The following is a 19,252-nucleotide window of genomic DNA, read 5'->3' as shown; positions in this document are numbered from 1 at the left end:
ATCGGAAAATTTCACGAATGTTTCATGTATTAACATTGAAAATTGAACCATTAATTGCTGAGATATCGTCATTAGAAAATCGTGGGCTGTTTGGGTGAGACTTAGAAAACTTCAATTTTCGTGTTTCTTTTTCTTTTAGCCGCTGTATCTCAACAACCAGAGGTCCAATCTTCGATGTCTCTTACACAATTTTATAGCAAATTTTTTGAACTTTTCAAAAAAAATATTTTTAGAAATGGTCACTCATGGTCACTATTTTTAAAAATCGAATAACTGCAAATATTTCGCTGAAATCAAACTTTCGGTGGCTATATCTTGAAAACGGGGCCCTTTATCAAAAAATCTGTAAAGTAATTTTCGATTGCAAATTCAATTTTGCATAAAAAATGAGGTCAAAAAAATTTTATGTATGAAATTTCGATTTTTTCCAAAAATCACCAGTTTTTCAAAAAATCATAACTCGGCGGCAAATTTTTTGACCATGTTTCTCTATAGCTCAAAAGTTGCGGATTTTTGTCCCCTAAATTATATCAAAAAATCTCGAAAATCAAAAAATACGTATTTTGGGAATTTGAGTTTTTGTGAAAAAAAAGTTAATAAAAAAATCGAGAAATTTTTTTTTCCGTGTACCTATTTTTTTCTAAATAGTCCTTAACAATACCTACAACTTTGCCGAAGACACCAAATTGATCAAAAAATTCCTTCAAAAGTTACAGATTTTCGAATATTTACGTACCATTTTTGTATGAACAGCTGCCAAATTTGTATGGAAATTTATATGCACAAACTAATGATGCAAAATGGCTTCTTTGGTCATAGGGAAGGCCCCCACAAAGTTTGAGCCAAATCAAAAAATACAAAAAATTAAAATGGTCGAAATCGGCCGGTTTTGTAGAGAATTGCTCCTATGCGAGTTATTTGCATGTATAGAATGTAGATATAAAAATACATGGAAACAACTCAATTTGTAAGAAGCGACCGCGTGGTCCCGTTTGGTTGGTTGCACACACACACACACACACACACACATCTAAGAGAGTTGGAATTGATGAAGTTTTACGGAAATGCGAGCAATTTTAAGATTTTTTAGGTTTTTTGGACCTCAAACTTCAAAGCCCATTTTACCCCACTTCCCTTTGTCGTAGAGGGCTCATATTTGGCATGAGTTCATCTCATGTATAGACAAACAAACGCTGAAAGTTTCATCCAAATCGAAGCACCTCGATACGACCTGTTACACATTGGTGAAAAACTCGCTCTTAAATATTAAACGAGGAAAAAAGTAAAACAAAATAAACGTTTTTTTTTTGTTCCAAATATAAACCCAGAACTTTGCTTAAATCGATAAAAAATCCTTTTGAAGATAATTTTTTTAGAATATGCACAATTTGTATGATCAGCCCGCAAAATTGTATGGAGCCTTGTATGGACAACTTAATGAAACAAAATGTTTTTTTTGTTGGACAATGTTTCACCCAATCGAAAAAAAAAACAAATAAAAAAAATCTCGATTTTTTTTACAAAACTCTAGGAAATAACTCCTTGGATTTTTAAACAACTTTTTTTCAAAGCACTATTGAAAACAACTCAAAAATAACTGGACAAATTTGAGTCAACATGGAATTATATTACTCTGAAGTATTCAAAAATATATATTTATTTTCTGCGATCAAAACTTAAATTGCAACGATTCTAAAAAAAAACAACAACATAAATCATACTTCGTCACATTGAAGTAACACACCAGCTCTGCCACAAGCAATCAGGACGATACACCTTAACCATAATTGAGTTTAAAGGAGCAATTCCAGCCCAAAACAAGAATTCTTTAAGTACATTTTTCTCGACCCTCTCCGATTTCAATGAAACTTTGTAGACATGTTATCCTAGACATATATAAGCCATTTTTGTGTATATGGAGCCAGTTACACTCGATAATGACATTTGAGAAGGGCGTAAGTGTTTTCAATATTTTTGTATTTCGTAATTTAAATATTGCTGTATCTCGAAGCCGTTGCATCGTATCAAAAAGTGGTCAAAAACAAACTTATAGGAAATTTGACGGGCTTTCCGAAAAAATACACTGAAAGAAAAAAATACTACACTTTTATGAGTTTTTTTGATTTTAAAGTTTTAAAGTCAAATTTGAAGGTGAGCCCACGATTTTTTTTCGTTCAAAATTTTTGTGAAGATAGCCTAAGAGGTTACAAAAAGACTCACGAAAAATGCAGGATGGAGCAACTCACCTAAAAAAATACAAAAATCATTAACTGAAATTGTCAAGAAAATCGGCTCTCGTGTTCGGTTTTTGAAAATTTTGACGTTCAGAGCACTTTTCAAAAAAACAGTTTCAGTTAATGATTTTTGTATTTTTTTAGGTGAGTTGCTCCATCCTGCATTTTTCGTGAAACTTTGTGTAACCTCTTAGGCTATCTTCACAAAAATTTTGAGCGAAAAAAAAATCGTGGGCTCACCTTCAAATTTGACTTTAAGACATTAAAATCAAAAAAACTCACAAATGTGGAGTGTTTTTTTCTTTCAGTGTATTTTTTTCGGAAAGCCCGTCAAATTTTCTACAAGTTTGTCTTTGACCACTTTTTCATACGATGCAACGGCTTCGAGATACAGCAATATTTAGATTACGAAATACAAAAATATTAAAAACACTTACGCCCTTTTCAAATGTCATTATCGAGTGTAACTGGCTCCATATACACAAAAATGGCTTATTTATGCCTAGGATAACATGTCTACAAAGTTTCATTGAAATCGGAAAGGGTCGGGTACAACCGATTCCCTATTTGACATGGAATTGCTCAAAGGTCATAACAAACGCACTTTCATACGAAAACAAACCACCACCGCAGTAATTGAGTCCTCACTCAGGGGGGAACATCTGACCGTCACAAAAGTTGATTACTCGTTCAAACGAAAAAAAAACGCACTTCCCACTCCCAAAGCAACACCCCAAAAATCAAGTTATTATTAGGTACGGTTCAGCACACTTGACCAAACTTAATTACCCCAATCCCCCGAACAAATCCAAGCCCTCGTGAGCAGTCGCAGAGCAGTCATCTGCAGTGGCTCGTGTGACAGCTTTCTTTTGCTTTTTCGGCACTCGGTTGACCGCATCATTGAGAAATTGAGCCTTCCAATAAACTCACGATGAATTATGAAGCAGAAAACATTTTCCTGCCCATAATTCATTGTTTGTTCCCCTCCCTTCTTCAAACCTCCATACTTAGAACTTACCTCTTTCGTTACTTTGTTGCAGCAGGGTTTTTTTCTCCCTTCCTCCCCGGTCTCAAATTGAAGCAAAATCGATCGATGACTTTTCTTCACTCCTCGTCGTCGGCAAAACTTCACTTTCACTTGTGTGTTGTGTGCCCCCTCGATATATATTTATTTTCCCACCATAAACACTGGGAGCTTTTCCAGCCTGAAAGACACAGCCACACAAACACGCTCTCTCTCCAGCACAAGAAATACCAAGAAACTTCAAGAAGAGAAAGTTTTCCCTTCGGCAATGGTTTTTCCTCCTCTCTTTTCTTTTTTTCTTTTTTACCCCCTCCCCACACACTGTGGTACACACTCTCGCCTTGATTGAACTTTTTCCTCTGCTGGTTGCTGCTTTTCCCACACACTTGGACAGCGGCGCAGGTATTTTCTTCGGCGAAAAACTCCGAAAACTTTCTTCGTTCAATTCCAATAAAATCAAATTTTTCTTCGCGACACGTTACCAAACGTCGGAGTTCACTTCTGGCAAGGATTTTGTGTTTTTGTTTCACGTTTCTATTTGTTGTTTTGCCTCCAGGAGCAAGTTTTCCTCGATTTTCCTTGTTTATTTTCGGGTTATTGATTCCAAACTGTTGCGCTCACCTTTGCGCTCTTTCCGGAATCTGGTCGCCAGAATTAGTGGAAATGCATTTTCCGGCCACTCGACCACCAATTTAATAATGGAAATTTGTCCTCCCTTCCACGGTTGGGCTGGCCAGTTGTTTAAACTCGCTTCCCTGAAAGAGAGAGAGATAAAAAAAGATAACTGGTTAGTACCGTTCGACTAGTGCAACTAGAAGGCGCTACACAGTTCGCGAGAAATGAAATGTGAGGTTAGGGTTTCGAGGTAAAAAAAAACACATGCACTGGATACTAAAACTCAGTTTAGTAAAAAAAAAAGTCATGATTCGAAAATAAAAATAATAACCAGCAAGCAAAATCAAAATAAAATTGATATTTGACAAAAAAAAATAATTTGAAGAAAGCAACTGACTGTACTTTTCAGCGAGCCAACTAGCGACCAGCCAGGCGTGTTTGTTTATGCTGTTTGCGAGAGATGTTTTTGAGGTGGGTGGGAGTGACCAAAGAGGAAGGAAGAGGCTGGGAAAGTGGTGGCAAGTTGGTGTTTGATCTAATGAGATTAAACATGCATCCAGCACGGTGCTGCTGGCTGCCCTGCACGCCAGGGCAAACGGTGATGATGATGCTGCTGCTGGTTGGTGGAGATTTGCGCTCTTTTGCACGAAATTGTGGAAAATTGGTGGAAGGGTTGTGAGCCGATATATTTTTATTTTTTTTTCATTATATGTAGAATCATTACATAAAGACGAAAAAATCCAATTATAACTTGAATAATTCTATTTGTTTAAAAAATTAATCATATTTTTCCTCACAAAATGTTTCATGTTTATTTGCATCGCAATTTTAAGTGCTAACTATGAATTCATGTTATCGAATTCAAAAAATATATAAAAATCAAAGTTATGCACCTAATTTATCATTTTTAACTAAAGCTATTTCAACATGAATACAGATAAAAATATGTCGAAGATAAAAAATTTCAGGGGTTGCTGATTTTTTTCACAAGCTACCCATGTCTTCTAAAATATAAAACCATAAAAAATTAACATATTTAAAAAAAAGCTGGTATTTTTTAAAGAACTACTCACGCTAAAAAAAGAATCCGAAACTAAATTGGAAACCAAATGTTTAAATTACGTACAGCACTATTCATGTTGAAAGGAATTCAAAAACTCAATGGAATTGTTTTCTTGAAATACCTATTTGTTTCCAAAATACTGCTTTTGTTCAAAAAAAAAAAAAAAATGAAAAAAACTCGAAAAATATTTAAAATCCAATTTAATTTTAAAAAACAAACTTAATCCACCTATGTGGTTGATGCCTTCCTCTTTTTTTACCAACAATGGGTAATATGAGTGGTTTGGACACATATTTCAGCTATTTTTTTGAATCCAGAAAAAAACGTACACACATATAACATAAGTAATCATAACTCGAGACAGGGTTGCCAGATCTTCAATGTTTTGGACTCGTTGGAAAGGGTTTTTGATAATCTAACCAACGATGGGTCAGATGGTGGATCCGGACACAATTTACATACATTTAAGTGGGATCCGGCTTCAAAAAAGTACATAAATATTACTTAAGTGGCCATATCTCGAGACAGGGTTGCCAGATCTTCAGTGTTTTGGATTCGTTGGAAAGGTTTTTCGATTACCTAACCAACGATGGGTCGGATGGTGGATCCGGACATAGTTTACATACATTTAAGTGGGATCCGGCTTCCAAAAAGTGCATCAATATCACTTAAGTGGACATATCTCGAGACAGGGTTGCCAGATGTTCAGTGTTTTGGATTCGTTGGAAAGGTCTTTTGATGACCTAACCAACAATAGGTCGGATGGTGGATCCGGACATAGTTTACATACATTTAAGTGAGATCCGGCTTCAAAAAAGAGCATCAATATCACTTAAGTGGCCATATCTCGAGACAGGGTTGCCAGATCTTCAATGTTTTGGACTCGTTGGAAAGGTCTTTTGATTACCTAACCAATCAACTCATCGTTGGTTAGGTAATCAAAAGACCTTGATTGATGGATCCGGACATAGTTTTCATGCATATAAGTGAGATCCGGATATATGTGAAAACACATTTTTATATATAACTTTTGAACTACTTATCGAAACTTCAAACAATTCAATAGCGATGTATGGGACCCTAAACCAAGTCGAATGCAACCGGTTTGATCAAAATCGGTCCAGCCAGTGCTGGCAAGAATTTTGAACACATACATACATACACACACACATACACACACACACACATACACACACACAGACATTTGTTCAGTTTTCGATTCTGAGTCGATAGGTATACATGAATATAGGTCTACGAGCTGTATTTCAAAAGTTCATTTTTCGAGCAGGATTATAGCCTTACCTCAATGAGGAAGGCAAAACAAGGCATGTTTAAAAGTAAATGAAAAAACTCATTGGAATTCAATTATTTTATCAATTGATTTCCTAAACCTTGCACATGTTTAAAAAAATATAAAATTCATGGATTTTTTAATCAATTTTCAAATAAGTCGGCATTTTTGAAAACAGTTTTATTCAAACGACCTTTTTTTCAAAAGAAACTAATCCTTTTCAGAAGCATTCAAATACCACAAGAAAAAGTTTTTTGAAAAATATATTAATTTTTAAGAACTATATGTATCGAAAAAATGCAATTACCATTAAAAACTGGTAATATTGTAAAAAGTGCAAAAACTGTCAACAATTCATAAATTCATTTTTTGAATATTTCCTTGAACCATAAAATTTGCTGCTTTATTCAAAGGTTCATTTTCAGTAGTTTTGTTCATTCTGCATAGTTTATGCTGGTACAAATTTTATTTAAAGTTTTTGTCTATACCGGTATTGCTATTCAAAGCTATACCAAGAAAAAATCTCTGATAACCATGCAAAATGAAAATTATACATTTATCACTAAATTTTCTAAGAACTCGATAATTTTTAAATGACTTTTCATCACCAAAAGTTTTATAATTTATTATAATAATTGATTGTAATACGTTTTAAGATGATATGAAGGCATAATTTGTGCAAAAGTGTAAGATGGTACAATATCTGGTACAAGAGTAATAAATATGTGATTTATAGGGCAAAAACTTAAATTTTTAATCATATTTTAAAGAAATTAAATATGCTATAAAAAATTAAGGGTAATTAAATAAAATTGAAAAAAAAAACTCATTTTTCTAAACATTTCAATGTTGCGATGCTGTATCTCACCAAATATCAGTCCAAAAATATGAAAAAAGAAAGCTGTAGAAAATTTTCTCAACCACTTAATAAAAACAAATAATGTGAAAATTATCCACTTTATTTGAAAATTTGTAGTGTCGTTTCGGAATGTTATTTTTTTATCTTTGATAAAATTATATTTAACAATGTTCAAATTTGTTTTCAATTATACATTTTTCCTTGAAATCAGGTCTCCAATAAAGTTATCTGGGTCGAATCGGGACACATGGGGAGAATTAGGACAGCTGTTATAACAATGTTGCAGCCTAATATTTTGATAAATTGTGTGGTTTCGGGTACACCAGATTCAGAGCAACAAAATTTAAGCATGCATTTCCAAATTTGAAGCATTTAACTGCTCTAAAACGTGCTGTCCCTATTCATACTGTAGTCCCTAATCGCCCCAGATGACGGTAAAATATTTTGCTGCATCAAAAACTCGCTTCTTTCATAGTTTTTTTTTTTAAATAAAATAAAAGGTAAGCCAATATATTGTTCGAAAGTAGAGGGTGACGATTCTCGAGATTTTCAATTTCCCGGGAATCGAGAGTAGAGTTTGGACATTTCCCGGGAATTCCCGGGACCCGGGAGTTTTTTTGACTATGCCAATAGTGCCAAAAATTCAAAATGAAAAGTAATAAATTTGTTTGTTTCCAATGAATTCACACTAATTCATACTAATTCTATAAAACGTTAATTTATGTAGCGTCATTATTTTGAGGAATTTTATAAAACCTTTTGATTTTTTTTCTGAATCTGCAAATAAAAAATCGTTTCGTGAGCATTTTAAGACTCGAAATTGTAGTTTAAAATATTTACAAAATATTTTAAGGTAAATTTTGGGCTCCACATTTTTTTTGGCTTCTCTCAATAATAGTTATTGGAATTTTTAACAAGTTAAAATTTACACTTTCTGAATAAGAAGATTAGAGAAGCATTGGTTTATTCGAAATTGAACATCAAACATTGAACATCCAACATTAAAATTTTTTTGAATTTTTCAAATGTTTTTCTGATTAGTTTATATAATTTTGCTTCGATGTTTATATGTTTAAAATTTCCCGGGAGTCTCGACCGAATTTCCCGGGAATCGAGAGGTCCAAAAATGGTCGATTTCCCGGGAATTCCCGCTCGTCACCCTCTATCCGAAAGTGTTCATTATTTCCTCGAACAATCAGTTGATATTTACTGTAAAGAGCGCTCATTTTTCCATTTGCAATTCCGTTTTTTAAAATACTAACATGTTTTGATATTCTATAGCGACGAATGGCCTACTTTTCATCAGTAAAAATAACAGTGCTGAAAAGTACATAACAAATAACGCGAAATTTTAAAATGATTCTTTTTTTTTGCCTCAAATGAAAAAAATACCCTTCTGGATTATTTCAGATTCGAAAATTACATTAAATTTTCCATAGAATGATAGGTTCCAAAAAAATATACAGAGGAGTTACGGAAAACGTCGGAAATTTTGAAACTATTTTTGTATTTTTTTTCGATAAAAAATACATTTTTTTTTCGAAATTCTAAGTACGCCATCAAATTGTTCGTCCAATTTCACACAAATTTCCATATCATCACCATTTCAGGTAGCAAATTATTGAAAAATACATCTTTTTTCGAATGTTCAAAAGTGGAAGGGGTCGTATCGCCCCTCCGTCACGAGATATCAAAAAAATGGAGCTCGTATTCTTGATCAGGGTCAAAAATACCATTAAAGGACAAAGTTTTACGCAATTCGAAGAGGGGTTGGAGTATTTTTTTCCGATTTCGTGAGAGTTGGCGGAGAATCAGAGGAATAATTGAAAAGAATGTTTTTTATTATCGCTGTTTTGAATGAATATACATTCAATACTGTCTCAGTCAAGATTTGTTACTTTCCATAACAAAAGCATCCCCCATTCTTTGATTTACGACGCATTTGCCTGCTTTCCTTCGTCATGAATCTCTGCTTTATCACCACTTTGTTTTGAATTTTACTGCAGTTTGCGACAAATTTCTCAAAGCCTTGCTGATGGATCATAAATATGCCTTTTCTCAACTCAAGAAGGCCTTCAACCGTGTCGATTGTGCTCAAGGTTCAATCGATATTTTAATTAACGCCTGACTTAATGTCTATTAGTGTTTCATCTTTCAATTATTTTAAAAGTTTATGCGTGTTCTAAAATTGAAGCTTGAACTGAATATTTGTTTTAACTCCATATAGGTCCCAATATCAATAATTTCAGATGAATTTATCAAAAAGAGAAGTTTCTTAAGTTGGAATCTAAGGCGAGAATGATGCCAAATTAAAAAGATCGGCTTCGAGCTCTTCCACTGCCACCGGGTTTTATTCCACGTAGAAGGTTTCACCGTCTCGATGGCCACTGGCTGCAGTAGGACCGAATCCGAACAAACAAGACTTGGCCATCAGTGGCCCAGCAAAGGCAAGCAGCTCGGCGCAGCGTCATAAACTAATTTCCCCGTGAAAGTGTACAACGAGGAAAACGAGCAAATTTTAGCGCCCCTCCTCCAGCGGGAAGGTGTCTGGCGTGGAAGTGGTGGGTGAAAGAAAATTGAAAATATCAACAGGCCGCGGGTTTTCATTAGGGACAAGTATCATAGATATTGATATTGTACCGTTCGAAGGTATTATTAATATGATGATACGGGAGTTTCCTTTTCCTATCTTTTTTTTTATATTAAAAGTTTTTGCTTTATTTTTAGTAAAGCCATTTGACTAGTTGCTAACAAATACTTTTGTGAAATGTTCAAACAGAAGAAATATGTACGATTTTTTTAATACACACAAAAAAAACACCATTAAAAGGCAAACAATTTAATTTTGTACATTTGCTTACATTAATAACGTCAATATCTAATGTTTAGCTTCTCACAATGCTAACCAAGGTTATTTGTACCCCCAAAAGACTCATAAACCCAGTACCAGCAGATTCGTTCATAAATATGACAGTACCGAAGGGACTTACAAGGTAAGCCGAAGAAAAATGCGTGAGATGAAGCAAAAACTGCGTGCTCGTAAACTTTTTCCGACGATTAATAAGTAACTTTGGAAAGAGAAAACTTTGGCTTGAACAAGTTTTTTTAGCGAAAAAATATGGTTATATTTTTATTTGATTCGATTTTGTTTCAAAAAAAATAGTTTTTTTAACATTGCAAATCGGACCGATTGCTGCCAAACTATCGTCGGTTGACGAGTGCTGCAAAAAAAAAAAACAAGTTTTAAAATGAGTTTATAAATTATGAAACAATGTTGAAAAGTAATGCTGAATAGTTCTCTTTTCAGCATCTATTTCAGTGCTGAAAAGTTGAGCTTTTCCGCATTTGTTTTGAAATGTCTTTCTGTTCGATTCTGTTATTTTTGATAGAGAAAAGTAGGCTGTTTCGTTGTTCGATACTGACATAAAAATTTTGTAGTTTCGCTACAGAATTGCAAAATAATAGTTTTTGCAATTCCGTCGTGAAACTACTTACTTTTCTGTCATTCTTGAACGACGAAATAGCCTACTTTTCTATACCAAAAATAACAGAATCGAATAGCAACACTTTTTTAAAATAAATGCTGAAAAGTTCTACTTTTCAGCACTTAAATGGGTGCTGAAAAGTTGAACTTTTCAGCACTTGTTTCGAAAAGTAACACTTTTCAAAAAAAAATTGATTTAACCGATTTATTGACAAAATACATGAAAATTTGACATAAAATTTCACTCAGTGTGTGTTTTTTTGGAATTGCAAAAGATGTTGTATGGAACTCGTTGAAAAACTTGATTTTTTCAGCACTCTTCGTATTTATCCAACTCGGTGAACTTCGTTGGATAAATGTACGACACGTGCTGAAAAAATCCACTTTTTGCAACTTGTTGCATAAACTACTATTATGCAACAAGTTGCAAAAAGAAGACTTTTCCAGTACAAGTCGAGTTGGATAAATATGATGAGTGCTGAAACAATCAAGTCTTAAGTTCCATTCAACATTTTATGCAATTCCGAAAAACACCCTTTGAATGTAATTTTAAGTCACTTGTCTGTTTGGTTAGTCAATTAACTAATAAAATCAAAACAATATTGAAAAGTTCAACACAAGTGCTAAAAATTCAACTTTTCAGCACCCATTTCATTGCTGGAAAGTAGAACATTTCAGCACTTGTATCGAAAAATATCACTTTTCGAAGCTTTTATTTTTAGTAGAGAAAAGTTCGCCTTTTCATGAAACAAAAATGACAGGAAAAGTAATTAATTTCACAACGAAATTGAAAAAAATAGAGTTTGTGGCGGAATTGCAAAACAAAAACTCGCTGAAAACTTTTTTTTTCAAAACTCGTCGTAAGGGAACAGCATCTAATTCCAGCGTGCCTCTAATGTTGGCAGGTCAGAACTTTGACATTCAATTAAATCTAATTAAAAGCGGTTTCAACTGAAATCGAGTTATAAATAGATTAATGAGAAGTGAGCAAGCAAGTTTCTATCATTTTTTTTTGCAAAATTAGTTGTTTTAAAAGTAAAAATCAGCAAATTGGATGGAGTTAGGAGTGAGTTCTTAACCTGCCAAACATACGAGAATTTCCACTATTTGCCTCGTTTTATAAATGTACGGCTCTAGCTAAAAAATCTTCTTTTTGCAATTTGTTGCATAAATTATAGTTTTTATTGCATTTTTTTTTACAAATAAAACGAATTTAGAATATTTTCAAGTACATTTTTATCATTCATAATTTTGCTGTCAAAAATTATATCTCCTTTTGTCCATGACTCTCTAGGGGCCATTTATAATTCATGTACCATGATTCTAGTAACCAGGACCGAAAGTCAAAATCCAAGAATTTAATTAGTTAGAATAGCCCTTCTTTGAGAAGAATTTTTCCGAATTCAAGTAAATTGACATAAGATAGAGGATTAATCCGTTACCAGACAATCATTTTGTTGGGTTACTTGACAAAAGATTACCAATTTCAATTTGAAAAATAAAGTCATTGATAAAGTTATTCTATTTGATTTTTTTATCATAAAATTATTAAAAATATGCAACCTAAATATTTTTTTTTTCAAATTATTTCAAGTACCTTCGAATGCAAAAACATAATATTAAATTATTTAATTTTGAGAAATTTCTGTACAAAAATATGAAAAGGCTCAGCAAAATAAAAAAAAAATATGTTAATCTCAAAGAAAAGATCAATCTTTTTTTGCAAAATTAGAAATACACAGAAAAAAATCGATCCAACAAAGTTTTCAAAATTTCTCCTTCCCTCTCCAGCGCAAAAACGACAGCATCTTAATCGTCCTCCCAAGTCGGCCCTTGTGATTGGTGTGGTCTCGTTCCCGGCATACGGTAAGTTGCAACTAACGGCCTCTGACGGTGATGGCCACGGCCACACCAACAACAACAACAACTTGCCACGGCCAATGACGGCGACCGCAACTAAGCCAAAACTTGTACTTGTAGCAGCCAGCAGATTCGGAAAGATGAATAAATAAACAGCAGCAGCGTCGTGTGGCGGTGAATTGGGCGGAAAAACGACCCCACTGGGTGGTGGATGATGGTGGGAGGGGAGGTTGCGCCAGATTATACCTTCGGGAGATGAGAAATTTGTGGGTGTGGAAGAAAGGGCGTCAGTGATTTGTGGCTGGCAATGATGATGCCAACCACGTCACCGATGTTCATCATCGCCGCGGTTTTTCGGAATCTCGCGGAACGTTACTTGGGGTGGTTGTGTGTGCGAGAGTGATTTTCCGGAGTTTTTCCACGTACACACTCGAAAATGACTCTGGAAGTGATGAAGTGTTGATTTCTGGCGGTGATGAGTTACAGTTGCCACGAGAGGAAGAAGATCAACACGTGTGTGAGTGCGTGTGCTTCACCGGTGACGTCACTCACAGACTAACCAGTAGGTAATAAGTCAAAATTTTAAAAGTCAAGGGAAGCGCGAAAAGAGTTTTGTTTATCCAGCAGCTGCAGCGAGTAAAGGCAACATTAGTCAGATTTGGTAGGGGGAGTTTGGTGAAACCGAAATCTTTGTTTGTTTAGACTTATTTTTGGAACATAATAAAATGTGTGAGTTTATTAATGAGCTCTTCGGAAAAAGAGTCGTGGGTAAGAGGGGTTCACAAAAAAGAAACGAAATTGGTCTGTTTGTTTGGTGTTTTGTTGCTCGGGACCAGCGTAACATTTATTGTATGTGGGCGCAATAAATGTAATTGAACGGGAAAATATGGGTAAGCCGTGGGTGGGTGGTAATTTATCGGACAAGTGTTCGCTGTAGGTCAGGGCAAAATATTTGGAATATTTTGAGAAATGAAAGAAAATTCTCAAGTATTCAGTATCAACAATAATTTGAAAGTATGTTAGCCATACGAGTTCTGATCGTTTTCGCTTTCTGGCAAAAAACATTGTCACAACTCACAACTTTGTCAAGTTTGCGTCAAAAAACGTTTAAGAAAAATTTCAAATTTCTTGTCTTGTCATTTTTTTTATTTAAAGTATTTTGCCTATTGATATTAAGTATCAACGAGTCCACAGCATCTCTAAAGGTTATTTTCCTAAAACTTGAATGAACCGCCCTAATTTACTCTGGAGTTTGTAGGAAGGGATGTCCCGAGTCAGGGAAACTGTTTTTGAAAATCTTCTATTGGTGAAAATTGATTTTATCTCATTTTCAAGTTTTTATAGCAATTTTATTAGCTAAAATCTCAAAAGGTATCAAATGTCTCACCTAAGTAATTTGTTTGGTCATATTTAATTAGAACATCTGTTTTGAGTTCCCTGAGCTTGTCATTAATATCCTAACTCACGAAAAATGTTATATCTTGACTTTAGGTTTGATAGTAGCTGCTGAATAGGTTTTTCCCTCGTTTTTTTTATTTGACTGGAAACTGGAAATTTAATTTGAAAACTTTTTTTTCCAAATGATCATAAGGCCGTTGCAAATATTTTTTGAAGTTTATGTCCCTCAACTCTGACCAAAATCGAGAGGGGGCAAAAAAAAAAACGTTTAAACATTGAATTTACGAGCCATGGTTTCAACATTTGAATGAACAAAGTGTTTAAAAATGCATTTTACACCTACAGTATGTAAAAAAAGTATTTACACCCCTTGGGCACTATGCACATTTTGTGATGAAACATGTAACAATTTAAAGTTTAAAGACAGAAACCTGTACTACGTTTTGTTCACAAACGCATGCCGAACATTTTGCTACAAAAAGCTCATGAAAAGATGATTTCTATAAAAAGTTATATAACAAATACTATTACAAAAATAAAAAAGGTGCAAAAAAAGTTTGTACACCTTTCGAAAAATTAACATATATAAAGTTATTTGTTGACAAATCACCATAAATCCAGTCTCCCAACTCCAAATAGGCTTCCTTGACTGATTAAAAAATAGTTTGGATTAAATATAAAGATAACTAACTACTTAGTATAAAAGTTTATATAACTCTGAAAATTCTATATAAAACTTTTCTAAACTTAATTTTGCAAACTTTCAATTTAACTAAATGTCAATATATTACCATAGAATTGCTAAATAAACATTTTGGAGTAGGAATAACACCGTTTTGGGGGTCTTTGTATCGATAGAATAGATTTTTCGTTGGAATTATGTACCAACCCGGAAATACGTCGTCGGAAAATCCGCTGGCATCCGAACCGGTCCACGATTCACAAGTCAACCTATGTGGCATCGGAAAGGGCATAAAATTTCCGATCTTTTGATACCCATACATCCAGGTTTTCTATAAAACCCACGTTGTTAAATAACTTCACTCTAAAAATGAACTTCTTCATTAGACCTCGTAGACCCACCTTCACGTATACCTATCGACTCAGAATCACATTCTGTACAAATGTCTGTGCGTGTGTCTGGATGTGAGTCCGCGCACCGAAAAATATGCACGTTTATCTCCGGATTGGCTGAACCGATTTACACCGTTTAGGTCGCATTCGATCCGTCTTGGGGTCCCACAAGACCCTAGTTAATATTATGAAGTTTAGTAAAGTACTTCAAAAGTTATGCTAAAAAAACGATTTCGAATAAAGTCCGGAAGATTGTAAAAAGGGTGGTTTTTGTGAAAAAAAAACCCGTCATGCTATACGTATTTTAAAAGGTATTTAAAAGACCTTTCCAACGAGCCCAAAACGTTGAAGATTTGACAATCCTATCAAAATTTATGAGCACTTAAGTGTTATTTATGCACTTTTTGGAGGCCGGATCTCAAATATTTTGATGAAAACGTTGTCCGGATCCACCACTTTGTATAGGTAATCACAATCACAACCCTATCAAAAGTTATAAGCACTTAAGTGTTATTTATACACTTTTTTACAGGGCTGTGGAGTCGGAGTCGGAGTCGGAGCCGGAGTCGGAGCCGGAGTCGGAGCCGGAGTCGGTGGAGTCGGGTCTTTTTGGGGACCTGGAGTCGGAGTCGGAGTCGGAGTCGTCAAAACTCGAACAGCTGGAGTCGGAGTCGGAGCCGGAGTCAGTTAAATTTTAAGAGCTGGAGTCAGAGTTGGAGTCGGAGCCGAAGATTTCTGATAACCCGGAGTCGGAGTCGGAGCCGGAGTTATCTTAAATTTAACAAAAAATATGTTTTTTTATTGCTCAGTATTTCCTATAGAACAGCTTAATTTACAAAACTTCTTATGTTTTTAATTATTTTTTTCGTTGCATGCAACGCGTCGCCATTTTTTAATTTTTTTAAAGAGATTTATCAGATGCCATTATGTTTTTGAAGCTTTTTATTGTTATTGGAAAGCTCTAATTGTGTTATTTCACTATAATCACTAAATGATAACCTCTTACCCAAATATGTAGTATCATAATTAAAAAAATATATAAAAAATATTGGTTGTGTAGTCAGACATATCTAATTGATTCTTGACTGCTTCCTTTTGCCTTTATTTATGTGCCCTTCCAATTCAAATTTGACAAAATTTCATCCAGTTCTTTCTGAAAAAAGAACACACACAGTCATCTTTTACCCCGATAGCGAATGTCTTGGAGGTTTTAAGTTGAATCATTTTTAGGAAAGATTACAAATAATAATTACTGTTTTTGGAAATCGAAAAAGAGTCACTGACAGTTTAACTTTTGTAACAAATAATCAACGATAATAACAATCTCTTACTTGGAACTCAACATGCGCATTTTGTTTATAACTGAGTACAAGAAAATCAAAGTGTTGCATTTAAAATAATTGAAACTAACAAAAAATATCAAAAGAAGTTGCAACTAATTTTGAAATAATCATTGAATGTTGATGTTGATGTTGATTTTAGGTAAACTATTTTGATATCGTTGCAAATTATCGTTGAACAAATATCAAGACTTCAGTACAAAAATTTACTCATAAAAAAATTATTGAAGAAAATGTAGGATTTTAAATTATTTTTCAAATATTATTAAAAAAACGAAATCAAAATATTATCAACCCGTAAGAATTTTCTCATACTGTATGTCCCACGCCAATATGACGGAAGGTGATTATCATTGCAAATCAATGTACCTTAAAAAAATGAAATACTTGTGACCTAGAAAATATTTTACTTGTGGATATTTGTATTTATTATATTTTATTTTTTTTCATATATTTTGATGGAGGCGCAAGATCATTCATAAAGCTTCGTTTTAGGTGAAGATTCACGAAGTATCGTGCGCCTCCTTTTTAATGTATATTAATTTTTAAAATTAAAATAAATTAAAAATTTCCAGGGTAAAATATTTTCTATGTCACAGATATTTGAAAAGGACCTCTTAAGCGTCCTTTCCACGAAGAAATTGTTCAGATACATTGATTTGCAATAATAATCTCCTTCCGCCATGGCGTGATGTCTACGTTAAAAAAATGTTTCGTTTAAAATTGTCATTTAAAAACAAGGTGCCTGTCACTGATCTTCTTATAAATGTCAGCCTGAAAAAGAGCAAATTGAATTTTATTGTTCAATAGATCATTAAGGCCAGGTTTCTTTTAATTATTCATTCAAAAATAATAATTTAATATTTAAAGTTATTAGCTTTGAACACATTATTAGCATATTTGAGGTTAAGCAAATAATTCCAAATTTATTTACAAAACTGTTCTTCTCAAAATGCCTCTAAAACTGAAGATATTTTTCGATTTCTGTTTCCATAACGTAGAAAGCTTGTAACCTAGAAACTTTTTTTTCGTTTTGTGATTCGAACTTATTTTTCTTGAGAAAAACATGACGCTTAGAGAGTATTCAAATAATCTTATTTATCAATGTTTTAAAAATAATTAACTAAAATAGTTAACAAACTTTTGAAATATTTAAAAATATGTGGAGTCGGAGTCGAAGCCAACCATTTGTTGAAAGCTGGAGTCGGAGTCGACTAGAGTTGGTAGGCCGGAGTCGGAGTCGGAGTCGGAGCCAACCATTTGTTGAAAGCCGGAGCCGGAGTCGGAGTCGGAGTCGGCTAGTCTGAGAAAGCCGGAGTCGGAGTCGGAGTCGGAGTCGTTTGAAATATGACCCGACTCCGCAGCCCTGCTTTTTTAGGCCGGATCTAAGATATTTTGATAAAAGTAAGTCTTATTTATACTATTTTTTGAGGCTCTGTTGTGTAACTTTATGAATGTAAGGAAGGCACCACCCACCGAAAGGTGGATTAAGCAACGTTTTGAATATATGAATAAAATTTTTATATGGGCTGCCAAAATTGTCAGAAGATTGAGACTCACACAGCCATTTCCCCGATTTTTGTAACTTGATTACTTTTTCAAAACTTTTTTTCCGTAAAATCGCGATAACTTGCGATGATTACAAATGATTCCCTAATGTTTATACATAATTTGTTTTGTAATTGTTCTACTACTTTGTAGAACATGATTGCAGTCTAACAAATGACTTCGAAAATAAAAAAAACATGAAATTAAATAAAAAAGATGTTCTTAATCTGGCGTGCCCAACCTCCGGCCCGCGACGGCTCTGAAAATTGTTCAGTGACTGGCCTTTGAGACCACATGAACAATTTATCTATTGAAGGAAAATTTATCTTTGAAAATGTCTGAAATCAGCATTTTTTTATTTCTCCCTTATTTTTTTAAATAAATTAATTAGAATTTTAATTAGTTTTCAGTGTAACGTAAAATTAAATTATTAAAATTTTTCTTATTATCATGAGAACAAATTACATTTTAGGTGACACTTAAAAAATTGAAAAATTGAAACATGATTTTTTGATGATTTGCATTTGGTTAAATCGTTCATTTTTTATTCAAAGAAGATAATCAAGCAAAACAATGTAAATGAACCAATGTGAATTTGTAAACAAGCAGGCTGACCTGCTCATGTCAGTAAAAGTTTGCATTTGACATGAGCAGGACAGCCTGCTTGTTTACTAATCCATATTGGCCCATTTACATTGTTTTGCTTGATAATATTGTTTTAAATGTATAACAACATGATAGTTGTGACAAGAGCAATTTTTCTTTTGAATATTGTTAATAACATAGAACTAATATTTTTTGAATTCTGAGTACGCCATCAAATTGGGTGTACAATTTTACGTTAAAGTCCCTTTGATACCAAATTTCCAAACCATTCCCATTACAGGTTACAAAAATCGCCCCTCCGTCACGAGATATTGAAAAATGGAGCTGGGATTTGTGATCACGGAATAAAACCTTTTGAGGCAAAGTTGTAGGCAAATCGAAGTTGGTTCGTGGCACCTTATTCCGATTTTGCGTAAGTTTATGGAGAATAACCCATCTCTCTGGTAATCGATAATTGGCAAAGGGAGCGCGTGGTCGTAAAAAATATTCGGAGTGAAAAGTGTTTTTTTTATGTGCCTTTTATTTCGCATTTTTATCGTGTATTGTGTGCTGCGAGGAGAAGATTACCCTCTGAAAATGTAGCGTCATCAGTGCATAATTGGCAAAAGGAGCGCGTGGTCGTAAAAAATATGTGGAGTGAAAAGTGATTTCTTTTGTGATTTTCAAAGCCCTTCCTATATCATCGTTGATCGGAAAGCACGGCGTCGGGTGGATTGTGTTTAAATTTTTCGAATAAGGTTTAATTTTTTTTGCGGTGAAAAAGCCAATTCTATATAATGAACGAAAGACGCACTGACAATTGGCTCGTTGAGTTAATAGTGGAGCAAAATAACTGTGTGTGAGTGATTTTGTGTGT

The 19,252-nt window shown here is 34.0% G+C and overlaps 1 protein-coding gene across 2 annotated transcripts in view; it reads right to left on the bottom strand.

Annotated features, from left to right (window-relative positions):
* Positions 1-19,252, bottom strand: part of LOC120419906 (potassium voltage-gated channel protein Shaw-like) — a 266,231-nt gene that overhangs the window by 212,234 nt on the left and 34,745 nt on the right. For both annotated transcript variants that reach the window (XR_005605792.2, XM_039582775.2), the window contains exon 2: positions 3,253-4,013. The gene's annotated coding sequence lies outside the window, so the exon portion shown is untranslated. The remainder of the gene's footprint in view (positions 1-3,252; positions 4,014-19,252) is intronic.

The sequence above is a fragment of the Culex pipiens genome, unplaced genomic scaffold, assembly GCF_016801865.2.
Source record: "Culex pipiens pallens isolate TS unplaced genomic scaffold, TS_CPP_V2 Cpp_Un0005, whole genome shotgun sequence".
Lineage (NCBI taxonomy): Eukaryota > Metazoa > Arthropoda > Insecta > Diptera > Culicidae > Culex > Culex pipiens.
The sequence above is the reverse complement of the archived record's forward strand: the minus strand, read 5'-3'. Positions and strand labels throughout refer to the sequence as shown.